Source organism: Aquila chrysaetos, chromosome 3 (genome assembly GCF_900496995.4).
Source record: "Aquila chrysaetos chrysaetos chromosome 3, bAquChr1.4, whole genome shotgun sequence".
NCBI lineage: Eukaryota > Metazoa > Chordata > Aves > Accipitriformes > Accipitridae > Aquila > Aquila chrysaetos.
Window position 1 is genome coordinate 36,470,955 of NC_044006.1, and position 15,030 is coordinate 36,485,984.

Sequence of the window (15,030 nt, forward strand, 5' to 3'; positions counted from 1 at the left end):
ACCATTGCCTAGGTAATCCTGGCCTTAGGTGACATGATAGGTCCTGGTGGCCCTGCAAGGTTGTACTCTCCAGCAGGTCCTCTTCCCTCATCTGTGACACTCGTCCGTTTCTCGCCAAGCTCCCCTTCACCCATCAGTGAAATCCAGCTATTCATCGCTTTTGTTAGCAGCGTTGGCAGCATCACTCTTCCTGCCTGGTGTCTTCCCTAGGGATAGGGATTCCCACGCTGACTTCACAGATGGGTTGGGGTCAGCATCTTGGATCCTACAGGAAGTTTTCAGCATCAGAAAGAAAACAGACCTTGGGCACTGCTGTGGGAGCGGGAGAGCGGTGGCCGGAGCATTGCCAGTGGCCACATGACCTGTGGCCGAGGGCAACAACTTGCATGAAAGTGGCAGGCACAAGCCAATTTGGCAAGATGTCAAAGGGGTCTGGGCTCCAGCGCTCGGCAGGCAGACCCTTTTGTCCCTAAAGGTAACATCCCTAAATGATGCAAATATTTTGGGCTCGATTTTGAAAAAGCCGTCTTTTATTAGTGGTGTTATTTCTTCCAAAGGGTAGATGTCCAACAAAGGACCGACCTCTTTGTACCTGGTGAAGGAAGTCCAGTAAATAAGAGGGTGAAGCGAAGGAATAAACTCAGGCGAGCAGAGGAAAAGGCTTTCCTTTGTAAAATATGAAGGCCTGGCTCCCTGCCCAGACAGAGTGTATAAAGCAAGGTAAAAGTTGTATAAAGGTTGTAGGACTGATGGTCCCAGTAGACTGTATTGAGCCTGCTCAATAAAATTGAGCGCACATGAAGAAGTAAGTACAGAATTTGGCATGAGAAGCTCTTCTTTGTGTCCTAATCCATGCTAGAGGAACATGGTACAAAACAGCTGACGTCAATAGAAAGACTCCCTCTGCTTCAGTGGGCCTTCCAGCAGACCCTTATCTTTTCTCTTACTATCTTAATGCTGGCAGGATGACTAATACAGACAGATATCCTAAAGCTGACAATGACATCTTAAATCTGTCCTGGAGGATCGAACAGAATATTTATTTCTACAGCTGCGCAGGGTTTTCATGAATTGTAGCCCATTACTCTACGAAAAAGTGTAAGGATGAATAAGACCAAAATGAAGAAATACATGTAAAATGTAGTAAAAGGATGTATGATTTTAAAAAAGAGAACTGGAAGAGAGACACATACTTTGGCTATAGTTGTTGACCATAATAGCTCAGAAATAAAGCCCAGTGTGGTTGTGAATGCCAGCAAATTGATGGATTGTAGTGATGTCAGTTTGTTCAGGAGAGAAGAGATGTCTGTGTTACTAAAGCATTTCCAGTGATCCAGTACTGTCAACTTCAGGCACTCGGGAACTGAGAGCCAGGTCATTACTGGCAACTCTGCTTTTTCATTTTGAATTTTTACGACTTTTTTTTGTTCCATTTTATTGTCTGTATGTGAGCAAGGACAGCACTTTGTAGTCCACTGTACCCTGGACTATAAAGCTGTAGGTTTTGTGCCTGTTCAGAAAAATCCTAATAGTATACCCATATCACTTTTGAGAGATCTACAAAGACGTTTTAAAAAAACCAAGCAGCTGGTTTTAAAACCTACCTCATCCTGTTTCACAAATCTTTTTTTCTGTAATTTGGTTAGGATACCTCAAAGAAAAATCTAATTTTAAGTCATTATAAATAACTTCTTATGTAAGATTCTTCAACAACTTCACAGATACTAAAAAATAAGTCCTCTTTAGAAGCTAGTACATTTTGTGCTTCCCTTATAATCAAACTGCTTTATCATTCAGACGAAAGTCTCTTAGTTAGTGGATGGCAGAACATGAAAATAAATCTGGAAATCCTGTTCTGATAAACTATTCCCATAAAAAGCACAGTTGGTTGTAAATACCTTCCATGGACAGTATGAGGTGTTCTCTCATTCTGTCAATATCTTCAGGGGGGTTCTAATTAATCTATCTGCTTTTCATAGTAAAGATACTCTGTTTTGATTCGCACAAAAGAACAACTCAGAAACCTCTATGCTGTAATTTTTTTTCCACAGAAATTTCACTATGAGCTTTTGCAATCTCCACATACTGTATCTTGGCACAAAACACTACCTCTACTTATGGTTTGCATCATTAACTATCAGATTGGCTGCTCACTGTGTTTATAGGATACAACAAGAAATAGCCTGTTAAATCTGGCTGGTTGGTAAAACTGGTGTTTGTTGAATCATTGCGCTACTGTGTTCCCACATCATACAGAGAACAAAATCCCATAAAACTAATAAGCTGTAAAATAGAATTAAAGTCAATGGCAAAGAATATGCCCAAATGTAGTAAATAAATTGAGAATACCTTTTCTGAAGTCTAAAAAAGTGATCCCCAAAACACTGGGAGTAGACCAGAAATGTAATTTATAAAACTGCTTTTAAGTAAAAAATGCATGCCAAGCATATATAATAATAGCAATTCTGATGGCTTATCTGTAGATCTTACTGGCATACTGTTGGAACTGAAGTGAGTATTATCATCTCCACCTTATGGATGAGGAAGCTGGGTTACCATAAGAATAAATTTTCAACACGGAACACGAGGCAGTGCTGACTCCAATTCCCATTGCAACTCCCAGCTTTAATTATTTTTCTGTGAGCTTCATTTGTTTCTCTTCATTATACAGAACTTGTTCTTTCAGCACAAGGTAATTTGGATAACATTGAACGTAGATTAGATCCATATATTAATACTTACGAAACTTATTAATTCTAAAATTGCTCTGATAGATTAGCTCCTTCCCACCATTGGATGGGAAGATGCTTACATCCTTAATTTAGATTGGTGTGTCGCTTTTGACACCTAATATTTTATTGCTCAAGCCACTATGGAAAGCAACAGAAAAAGAATGTCTCTGATGCTTTTCTAGCATGTTTCCAGATAAGTCTAGTAGGAAGTATGTGGCATATCACTTGTAAGATCATGTATTTCCACTGTCCTTTTCAATATCTATGTGATGCTGCTGAGATAAATCATAGGAAGCCTCAGTATCAGCAATGCAGAGATGACATCGCATTCTGCTTCCCCCTATTGATGCGAGTGGCACAGAGACACCTGTCTCTGAGTGTCTGGCTAAAATCAAACTGCTTATCAGTTAAATAGAGATGACACTAAATGGAGGAACGAAGTCCACTGAAAAAGTAGCAATTTTCATCTTGTGTTCAGGAGTCATTTTGCTTGTGTCTTCTCCCTTGGCTCTCTGGCTTCTCTATTGTCTGCATTTTCAGGGCAATTTTTCCTGAGATAAGTAGAGAGAACTCATCTGGTAACTTGACTTGGATAATCCTCACATTTGTGTCTTCCATCCCTTACTAGTGCAGTGTGTTTACATAGAGCTTTAGAACAGAAAACTCTCCAGTTCTTTGAATCTGTCCAATATGCTGCACCGCTGGGAGCACACCCTGTTTTATCGCTGTCTTGCTTCTGGGGCTCCATACCAGGTGAGATTCAGTATCTTCCTGCTAACCTTTGAAGTCATCTCTGCTGGGTGTCTTAAAACAAAGTTTTCTTTGAATGTTGATTGCCCCTCCTTGCAGCTACTTTCCTCGATGATCTGTTCTTCAGATGGCAGACACACAGGAGCTGTAGACGAAGATCGAGTCATTAGGGCCATGGCTTTGGCGTTTGGTAGTGGAGCCCCTGGATCTGATATCCTCGGGAATGAAATGCAGCGTCCAGTTTTCCTGTTACACATTCACACGTACAAAATTAGAAGCTAGAACAGAAAGGGGGATTAATTGGAAAATTGGCAAATTGTAAGGGAGGAGAAGGGAGAGAGGAGAGAGTTATGTTTTAAGAGAAAAGCCTGGCCCATCCCACCAACTCAGGAGAGCCAAGAAACTCTGATTGATACCCTGGTGTTACCTCAGTCACAAAGCCATCATGAAGCAGTATGGTATTGAGAGTTTAATGAACTTAATAAAGGGGGTGGATAAGATTTCCCCAGGTAATTTTTGGTGCACTCTCTGGGGAGAGTGTGTCTGCTCGTACCAGGGTTTTGCTTAGGACACTGGCAGGATGCTGCTTCCATACTGATCTCCCTCTGTCCTCTCAGGACCCTTAATGTTACTGCTTCGATAAATAAATACATGCCTTAAGTCCCAAATACTTCACCTCTGTTAGAGGTTGAATGCAGGCAGTGGTGAAACTGGAAAGATCTGAGGGTAGGAAGCCAACAACTGGCAAACTAGGGAAAGCGAAAGAGCTGCAAAAGTCCAACTCACACCTCAGGCGAAGCCGGCGGTGCGGAACAGGGCTTTACAATTGAATTTCCTCTGCTTGTTCTTTCTCTGCCATTCTCCCGGGGGCTTGGGCTGCTTGTGTGTTGTCTCCAGCATGGACCTGTCTCTGTGTACCTATGTGCGGGCCACCCTCAAAGCTGTCTGCTTTTTTTAGTGGTTTGGTTTTCTCTATTGGTCTAAGCTTCTAGAACACCTGCTCAGAGCCTCATCATCTCAAGATAGGTCACATATGGGTCAAATTAAGATGGGTCATATGATATTAAAGCATATTCAGAATACAGCTGTTAGGAATATCTTTCTGACTCTTAATTCAGTTCTATCGCTGCATCTTTGCCCCTCTTCCCCTTTTCTACACAAACGTAAGCTTTCCGATTTCATCCTTCCTCTCTATACAACAGATTTATCTATTTCTTGAGCTTTTGATGGCTTCTCCCTGACAGGCCCTGCTGTCCCTGAAGGCCATCCAAAGGCTCCTCATTAAAAATTTGTAAGTCGCCACTATGTCTCCTGTTCTCCTTCGCATCATTCTGCAGTCCCTTACCTTCCTCTACACCTGTAAGCCTTGTCTCACAGTGGAAGTGCTAGCAAAGTGAATGCAGAGGTGGGGTACTCTGCTGAAGTATGGTGCAAAGACGAAGGAGCGGCAAGGTGAGGTCCCCAGGTGTGCTGCCTGTGGAGGTGTGGAGTTACTCAGATCAGTGAGGAAGGCGTCAGGATGAATGCGGTGGTAGAAGTCTGGCAGCAAGAAAATGCTGCACCAGAATCTTCCAGCCATGTGCTGTGTCTTGGTAGCCCATAGCCGAAGGTAAAAAACACATAGATGACATAGCAAGCTTCAAAGGTTAATTACAGCTTCCTCACTGGACACAGAGACTGTCTTTTGGAAGCCTATATAGGTCTTATGAAGGTGTGCTCTGAACCCCCCTATAATTTCGTACACTTAATTTTTTTCTGGTAGGAGCAGGGAAGAAAATATTTAACATCTAGGCGAATCTTGGATTTTAGTATTGTTAATGAATTCTCAGAAAAATGTCTATGTGGGAAGTTCATCTTGCTAAATCTGTCAGCTTTCATATGTGTGGACTTCATTTATTTATTTGACCCATAGTTATGTTTAGGTAACTGAGCAAAGGTGTGGGCTTGGGTTCTTGCTGGAAATTTATTCTCATGTCTCATCAGTACTACGTTCTTGACTTTATTTAGTACTAAAGGGAAGGCTGACCTTACCAATTCATAGTGCCATTCTCTAGAACATACAGCAAGCACTTTTTAGTGCCTTTCTTCAGTGTATAAGGATGTAATTTAAAAAAAAAAGTTATAATGAATTGTGTTGTCTTTAGTGGTTTTTTGTCTAGTGCAAGACTTACAATCTTCAAAGGTGTTTCAGAAACCTTCAGAAATTATTTTAACAATTAAAAAGTAATTTCAATGCACAGAGTCCTAAATACCCTAGTTTATTATGAAAGGCATAAACCCATACTGTGTTCCTCGAGGGTGCCATTTTATGAGACAGGGTGAATGTCATCTCCCTCCCCTTCCCTTCTTGCAGCTGTGGGCTCCTGCCACTTACTTTGTGCTAGCTGCAGTGCTCGCCAGCCACCTCGCAGGGCTGATTCAACTCACTAACCCAGCGCAAAACTAACCCAGCAAAAAAGTGAGTATATTCTGCAGGATCAGTGAAGCGAGTCAGGTCACGCAAGGGGTAGAAAGGGGCTGTGCTACAGAGAACAAAATCTTTTGTGTCTGTCCTCAGCTTTTATGGTGTTATGTGAAGATATTAAAGTTTGTTAACTGTTAGCTCCATACTTAAAACTCCCTGTGTCCCACGTGTTAGGTCTTCTCTATTCTCTTTATTTGAAGTTCAGCTGTTAATATAAAGTTGTGCTGCGTTTCACAGAGTTCTACTATACAGCAAAATAAGCATTGTGGTGATAGGCATTTTCTAGAACTATTAGCATAATTATTCCTTTATTAAAAATTATTTCAAGAAACAAAATAATGCCCAATGTGATCTGTATGCAAGGAATAAAAATGCCCTCCGATATTTGCAGTAAACTTTTGTCCATTAGAAATATGCCATTAGACATTAAAATCAAATCACCTAAGGAAAGCAGCTTAACTCTTCCTTATCTTCAGCAACTTCAGCAGTTTTGCAGAGAGCCACCTGTAACTCAGAGTGGTTCAACAGCTCCCCACTCATGACCCCGTACAACCATACCAGGAACTAAATAAACCCTATTTACTAGCAATTAAAGTGATTTAATTTAAAACACAATGACAGATGCATAATGGGTTAATTACAAAATACGTAATTAGCAAATAGGATGGAAAAGGTTAAAAGGTTGTGGACTTTTGTTGTTTGCTTGGGAGGGATAGCAAAATCATCAGTGATTAAACTTTTAATTTCTGGGCCTGATTCTATTATTGTTAGCTGTAAATGAGGCAGCAAACAAGGAGAGGTTTAAAAAAAAAAAAGAAATCACTGCTTTATCGGACATGCTGAAAGGCCATTGTTAACACTGACGCTATGTGATTTGTTTCCAGTCTGCACCCAAAAGCAGGTCTGCATCTATAATGTTTGTTCTTATTAGGATATATGCCTCTTCTGAGAAGAAGTAGTCGTCCCCTCCACTCTCAGTAGTGGGCCCCAATGAGGTCAGGAAAAAGGCTATAAAGAATGGTAGAGGTTAGAGCACACCTTTTAGGAAACTCTGCCTTAAAGAGTAAAGCAGTGAATTATTTAGTTGGGAATATGCCATAATGTGTTTGTTTTCAAAAAAAAAGGGGGGGAGGGTGGTAAAAAGGAATGGGACATTGAACAGGGTAACTTCTGGGCTGCGAAAATCCTCAGCTGAAATCCAGTTAACTTCTCGCAGTGCTGGTCATATAGAGACTGCCATTACAGTGGGTGCAAGCAATTTTCTGTTAAAATAAGCAAAATAAGAGTTTCTACTTCATTTTCACAAGTATTATTCCTTTTCTCCATGACTCCTGTCTGCCCAAAACCATAAGCAAATGGGTGTTTAGATAGTTTTAATACAGTCATATTTTATGACCACCAGCTTATTGCCAGGTAACTTGAAACTCTTTATTTATTTATAATAATTATAAATATATTTATGTATGTATAAAACATGTGTTTTGTATTTTGAAATTTCAGAGGAGATGTTTGCAGAAAGCTTTCTCCAACTTGAGCCTAATTGTTACTGAAGTCATTGAATTTTTTCTTTTGAAAAATAAGCTTTTGGGTAAACCTCAGAAATAGCAATATGGGCTTCTCCATTTCAAAATATCAATTAAAACCAGGCAAGAATTCTCCTTTTTAAATATAGCTGCCCTCTAACCTAATTACGTGTCCACCAGTAACCATTAGCATAATTTAACCAAATTTCCCATAACAGTCACATTCTTCCATCATCCCTTGCTCTCTTTTGAGCATGGTTATCATATGCTCACTTTCCTGTCGCTTCGCCAAGCCATAGTTAACTCTCAACTAATACATGTCAGTCCAGCCCCTTAATCATTTAACTTTACTTGTCTGTCCCTCCTTTTCTATTATTGATACTTTTTTGTGTCTCTGGTATGCCTTCATCGTGCCTCCAGGGATATTATCTGCCTTACTGCTTGACACAAGGCCTAAACCTACACATCCAGAAACGCACTGTCCCCTTTCGGTGCGTATTACACTGTCAGTGTCTGTCTGATGCCATTTTCCCTTGAGCTGCTTCTGCAGTGGCAGGCGAAGGCTCCAGGACTACCAGTTTGACTTGTAGAAAGGATCTGTGCAGATATTTAGCTAGTCTTTATCCCCTTACCATAGGTTTTGCTGGCTAGGAATCTAGATTTCAGAAAACAGCTAACTTCTTGTTCTGGTCTGTTACCTTAATTTTGTTGAAAATAAGCTTATTCAAAGTTTTCCCCCAATTATAATTGAATTTAAGCTGTACATTTCAGGTCTGGAATCTGTGTTGAACATTTCAGAATTCAGTGGTTTTGCAATTCAGCTATCAGTTTTTAGGACAAATAGATTCAAGTTTGGAAACTCGTCAAGTCACGCAATATGCAAAACCCATGAGGCTAAATCCATAGCTGTAACAGCATCTCTGTTTTCTTTTCCAAGGGTTTCTGCAAAGTTCTATATATTTGCACACTGTAACTCAAGGCCTGAAATACAGACAACGATTTTTCAATATTTAGAATTTATTTTTTAAACTAAGTGGTGACTCTCTGAAGCTCTGGTTAAGAAAATCAGAAAGCCTAAAGCTACATTAATTCTGCTGTTCATATCTGAACCCCTGAAAATAGCTCAAACAAATGCCAGTACCAATCTTTAGGGTAATACTTATCCCTATTCAGAGTGACATTTGTAGTTTAGAACATACTCACTTCTGCTTCACTGATTTTTTAGGCACAGTGTATGTAAGATGCATTGACAAAATGCATTCTTGTTAACAAGATTCATCCAGGTACCTCCCCTCCTGCCATTTAGAAAACATTCTTTTTCTTAATCCATGTCATCATGAGGGTGGAAAATCACCAGTTCCAATAAAAGTCTTTGAAATTTAGTATCTTTGGGATTATGTGATGTTAGTCAGTTGTAGAGATTCACTGGGTAATTCAAGACAGCCTTCGTCTAATACATGCTTTGCAGTGAGTAATAAGAGAAATTAACATCGAAGACAAACTGTCCCTTGCTGAAATTTCAGGGAGACCTAATGTTGCCTGAGTTGACAGAACAAAAGAGACAAGAAAAGTTTTACGTCAAAGCTGGTGTCTGAATGAAACTCCTATAGGCTGGAGAAGGAACACGTAAGCCATGAAGTGTCTCAAAGCCTCTTCAGAAAACACAGGAATAATCACTTAAATGCGAGGTCTTTTATATTATCCCTTTTGCTTTTCTATCATCCTTGGTCCTCCAGGATCCTTGCTCAACTGGATATTTATGCAAGTAGGTAGAGGTCTTTCTGAATTAAGGCCTAAATCTCTAATGATATAAACATCACTTAATGCACAGTTACTGATCAGCTACTCTTTGGCAAATCTGGCTAGCTTGCAACTGTAATGCTTCAAGTTAAGAAAGTCCCCAACAGGGAATAAAACGCTGGTTATCAAAATAGTGGCTAAACAGGGCTGCTTCCAGTTTTGTGCTCCTCTCATGCCCTCCTGTGTACACATGTAGTAGGCCAAAGCAAAGTGCTAGAGAGCTGACATTTCTGCAAGGGGATGAAGTAGAGCAAAGAGGAGGCTACAGCCCACTATGCTGACAGTTTTAAGCCGAATATAAGCAGATTTCTTAGAGCCTTTACATCTTAGGGCCAGTCAACAGCTCCACACTGTGATAATAAGTGATTTGAGATGCTCTGTGAGATAATGTTACTCATTTCTGTAAGTACAAGGCAAGAGGAGTGTTACGTACTCAGGTTTCTACTTGATGGCCAGGTGGTTTAAAGGTAATGTTACAGTCTTCCCCTGCATGTTTTCGATGATACCTATGAGACTGCCTTTCTAGCGTGTTCACGCTACTGGGCAATGGACAGAAACACTAAAACTCTTTTCTTTTTTACTATGATGAAATCAATTATTATATTTTCCATTAGCTTATTAAAAGGTATATTTACCCCAATGCAATAAGACATTAAGTTCTGATAAAATCATAAAAACAACTTTTATCTTGCTTTTATCTTGCATGCCTTCATTTTGTGGTGCCATGTCTGTTTTTTTGTAGATACGACCAAAACAACAGCTTTATCATTCAGCCTGTCCTGCAAACCATATGCCAGAACCAGAGTCTCACCAGTGTGGGACTATAGGAGGAATGACTTTGTCCATCTAAATTGACATTGTTCATCCTGCAGTTCTGCTTATTTTAACACAAGTGCTTTCAAAAAATTGTAAAGCAGTGAGGTTACCATTTTAATTTATCAAGCTTATTGTCTGCATATAATAGTTTTCTGGCTTTCATGCTGGAAAAAAGCTGCCGATGCCTGCACAGAGCTGAGCATGTATCATACTATGGTCTGATCCTGACTGATGCAGAGCATCCATAATCTTGACTTGTTAGTGCTCAGCAACTTTTAGAGCATTTAAGAAGCAAGTTAAAATAGGAAGTTCTGAGCCTAAAAGGTAAAACCGGTACCCTATTCTAAAGAGCACATATTGAGTCTGTGTGAGGAAGAAAGTAAGACTACACAGAACTACTGGACTTTTCATATTGGAAAGCTCAGTAGCTCCTCGCCTTTTTGATCAAGTGGTTCAGGATAGACTGTAAATGTTTATACAGGTAGTGCACTGTGGTTTGGATTTTATGCTTTATTGCATGTTTTTGTGTCCTCATGAGTTGAACTAGACTAGCAATAAAAAGCATGAGTCGAAGTCCACTTCTGAGCTTGTGCCTACAAGCCAGTTCTGAGGGGGACTTTTCCTTAAACGTATCTAGAAAACTAGGTAGATTTTTATTTCTCATACAGTGCACAGTTGTTCAGTATGTTTTATCAGGGAGAGAATACTGCTTGCTCATTATATAGGTATCATGTACCATAAGCCATAGCCTAGTACATTTTTCACTGAACATGTATTAGGACAAAATGCTCTGTATAACTCTGCTCTAAAATACGAGTTTTGCTTTGCTGTTAAATATTGAAACAAATTTAAAAGTTCAGTTAGGCATCAATACAGCCTTTAGGCTACCTTGTCATTTTTCCTGATGTGGAGTTGCTATTTCAGATTTTTCACTACAGGTGAAGTTAAAAGTGACAGCAACGTTCATGGAGGGAGTTTGCAGAACAAAATGCTCAGATGACACATCCCGTAATTCATCACCCTCAAGCCAAGATAGCCCCCAAGAAGAACAAAAGTGCCTTAACTTGGGCCAGGGCAGAGCGTGAGGGGCTGGCATCCTGGGGCGCTCGGTCTGACCGTGCTGGAGCTTTCCCCTGTGCCCCATTAGAAAACCTATGTGCTCCGCTATCCCGCTCCACACCCTCGCCTGCTCCCCACTACATCCCAGGACCTGGGCAGGCTCCCACCCGCCCCGGGGTCTGCCAGCATCCCTCCCCTCCTCTCCATGCAAGGCTCCTCTCCCTGGAGGCAGCCCGGCTCCCAGCAAGCCAGAAACGGCAGGCAAGCGTTGTGTAAGAGCGTTGTGTAAGGGAGCCGGGGATGAGCCAGAGGCATCCGGCGTTGCAGGTAGGGTTACAGGAGGGACTTGTGCGGATGAGCCAGGTCGCCCCATGGCCCTCCCTCTACCTTTTAAAATGGCATGTCAAGGGACAGTCTGGTGAAGGGCACGGAGCCGGGTGGCTTGTCAGTCCTTCTGAAAGGTGCAAAATCCCTTTTCCCACCCATTCCTGCCTTGAGAAGAGACAGGAGGCAGCAGTGCTGGTCCCCCCCATGCTGCTTGGGGCAGCTGCTTGCTGAGTGGGAAGGGAAGCCTGAGGGTGGCCGGGAAGCGTGCGGTTCATGGTATAGATAGGGACTGGGATTCAAACCACAGAAGTACCGTGCCCCTGGCCTAGGGGAGACTGGCAGCCACCACCTAAACCTGAATCAACAGAACAAAGTCAACACCACCCTCATCCCCTGAGCGGCGCAACCCTTTTATATAGCCATTTGTTAATCCGATGCATTTGTGTGAAGGAGGCGGCCCTTGGTGAGAGTGGGAGAACGCTTAACCACATTGATTAATGTTAATTGGTTAATCGCCTTTCATTATGGGAAAAGAAAGTAAGTGCAGTAATTGGCAATATGGCTTGACAGTGTTTCTAGACTGGAGACCAAAGCCTGAGAATTAATTCCAATTATCACCTTTTCAGGCCAGAGGAGATGAAGATCCCAAAGATGTCTTTTTTCATTTGGGGCAAAATGGGAGTATTCTTTTCATGGTGCAGGGCTGTAGATCCGAAACACAAGTCAGTATCAGAATAAATAATCGATTTGCTACTTTTCTATGAGGTATCCAATATGAACGTGAGGACTACCTTGTTAAAAAGAAAAAGTAGGGTTGAACTCCAGTGATGGAGAAAGAGCACGGTGCCTGGTCTGCCGCCTCAGCTCTCTGGTGGGGAGATCATGTGAGATGTGAGATAGCAACCTCTGAAGTTAGTGCTGCGTGCTCAGGGCTTGTGACTCAGAGCCATGAGACCTTGGGTAGCGCTTTGTGGGCAAATGAGCACTTGACACACAAAAGATAATCTAATGAAGCCTGCTCCCTGTGATGTTAGCAAAGCTTAACCATAAAAATTGTGTCACTTTTGGCAAGAAAGAAACTTACTCTGCAATGTCCGTGCAGACTCCCAGACATTAATTGGCCTGATGTGGTGGAGCCTCGCCTGTGACTCATCTGCCACCTTCCCATTTTTGCCTGTTCACGTACTTTTTAGTTGTAGACTCTGAAAAAGAACCTGATTTCCTCTGACATCTTCCTCATCTATGCCTTCAAGAGGAACTTGCTATAATTAATGTAGACACCACTTACTCTTCTTGCTCATGTAAAGTAGCAACCGTGCTGGGCCTTCAGAAGACGATCAAGGTTTTGGGTGCCAGAATGGCTAAATAGTTCTGTACTCTACAATGTTTCTGTCCATGTGCCAGATTCCTTAGAAGGAAAAATTACTTCCGGCATATGAAGTGTGGGATAAAAGCATCCTTTTGAAAACATTTCTGATACATTTGGAAAGATTATTGAAATCACCATCACATACAAAGCAGGTGTTACAAATGGGCTCATTTACTATCTATCTTTTGGCTGCTGCTAAATTGACCTAGTGGAGATGCTAGATGAGCAACATGCTGTACTTTCACACAGCAACACCCAGACCTGCTCTGAGAAACTTATTTTCTAGGCAGGTATGAGGAGAAAGAGGATGCACACTCTGCATTTCAAACTGTGGGACACTGGAAGACTGTGCCAAAGCCAGATACGTTAGTGTAATGCTTTAGACAAAAGACTATCTTTTCCTACAGTCATTTCGTAATTAGTTTTTTTACACAAGTGACAGCTGCCTTCATGCCAAGTCCTGGTCTCATCAGGGAAAATGGCAAAACTCCCAGGATAGCTAGAATTTTTCTCTCTATACAGAATTCATTGAAGAACTTTGTATTTCTCCCTTTTTTTTTTATCCTTTTTAATAGATTGGCGCAAAAACAATAATTTTAGGATTAGTAACTAATTACTTACAGGAGGGACAGAATTTTTATTTAAAACACTCAGTTGTTTACTTCAAGAGCACTTGTGTGTCACTGAGTCACCAAACCACAATTAAATTCTGCAAAATGGCTTATTGTTGAGGTTCACAGCGTCCCATGACATGGTGGGATGGGTCAGAGTGATTTTAATTGGAGGCCTATCTAAATTTGTATCCTCTTTAATCTTTTGATTAAATTTTTTGATTAAATTTTGATTGTTAAGGATTTTGAAGTTCCACAGGATGTCAGTAGCAAAAGAAAGACTTTGTATCGTCACCTCTGGTTGTGGTGTTTGTACATGGCAAATATCAAGCGGAGTATTGGCTTTTCCCTTAAGAGTTTAAGGAGATACTGTCTTTTCTGAGAAGAGCCCAGACGGAGTCTCGGGTGGTTTGCTTGAAAGAAAAGACAAGGAGATAAAAATACATTGCAACATGTATGCTGGAGGATATTTTACCAGTTCCTGCTGTAAAACTTTCAGTAGGTTTTACTTTGCACTTGCTTTACAAATAGAGTAAACATTATGGGTTGGGGTTTTTTTTCCCTTTTTTCTTGGTTGGGTTTGGGGGGGGGGGAGATGTTTCTGTTTTGGTTTGTTTTTTTGACTCATGAAGCAATTCTGAATCCTGGAGTGGCACTTAATTTAGTTTAAAGATTTACAAGATATGCCCCGTTAATGTAATGAGGCATAAAGTGATGCAGAAGATAGGCAATACATTAGGGAGAAGACAATAGAGCTGTTAATTCGGAAGGTCGAGATTTGCATGGGAAGACACCCCCCCACCCCCCCCCCGCGCAGTGCTGCAGTGCAGACGCGGGTCCGGCGAGCAGCGCGGCCACGCTTCGCGCTCTCCCGCGCCTCTCCGGCCTGCTCCCGCGCGGCCGCTAGGGGGCGCCGCCGCACTGCGCCGCACCGCACCGCACCGCACCGCACTGCGCGGCGGGGCGGGCCCGGGGGCGGGGGCCGGCGGGTGTTTGTGAGAGAAACGGCGCGGAGGGCGGGAGGGGGGAGCGCTGCGTCCGCCGGGCGTTTTGGGAGGGCGGGCAGGCTGCGGCTCTTCGCTGCGCCTCACGGGCGGGCAGCCGGCCGTTCCTGGGCGCGGGGGAAGGAGCTGGCTATCACCCCGTCTCCAGTTGTGGGACGCGAAGTAGCGCCTGGGGCGAGGGGCCGGTGCGGTGCGGGGCCCGCAAAGCGCGGCGGGGGCGTCCCGCCGCCATCTTGTGGAGCCTTTGAAGGGTGACTGCAGAGCCTCAGGTGTCTGAGCTCCCGGGAGGGTTTTCAGCACTCGCCGGTGTAGCGCTGGGAGGGTTGATGAGCTTAGGTGAAACTGCGTGGCTGCGTCCCAGATACATTAATTACAGGGTACACGTGATTGCTGCAGTTCACCTGCTTTCTCATTCTAGTGTTGTAGTCTGCCTAAATAGAGCAGATGCGCTCATTGTCCTTTCAGCCTGCTGTTGGCAGAGGATATTTATTACAAGGATGAGGAAGGGAAGCGCTCCCTGTGTGAGGAGAAAGTGGCTGAGAGGAAATACAGACAGGGCTGTGGCGCTGAGTGGA

The 15,030-nt window shown here is 42.5% G+C and overlaps 1 protein-coding gene across 17 annotated transcripts in view; it reads left to right on the plus strand.

Annotated features, from left to right (window-relative positions):
- THRB (thyroid hormone receptor beta) overlaps positions 1-15,030 on the plus strand; it is a 177,829-nt gene that overhangs the window by 109,544 nt on the left and 53,255 nt on the right. The window contains exon 1 of one of the 17 annotated variants that reach the window (XM_041122419.1): positions 4,754-4,773. The exons of 15 other annotated variants lie outside the window; for them this stretch is intronic. The gene's annotated coding sequence lies outside the window, so the exon portion shown is untranslated. Of the gene's footprint in view, positions 1-4,753; positions 4,774-5,920; positions 5,941-15,030 lie in introns of those variants that run through there. One more of the 17 variants, XM_041122416.1, reaches the window with a different exon arrangement.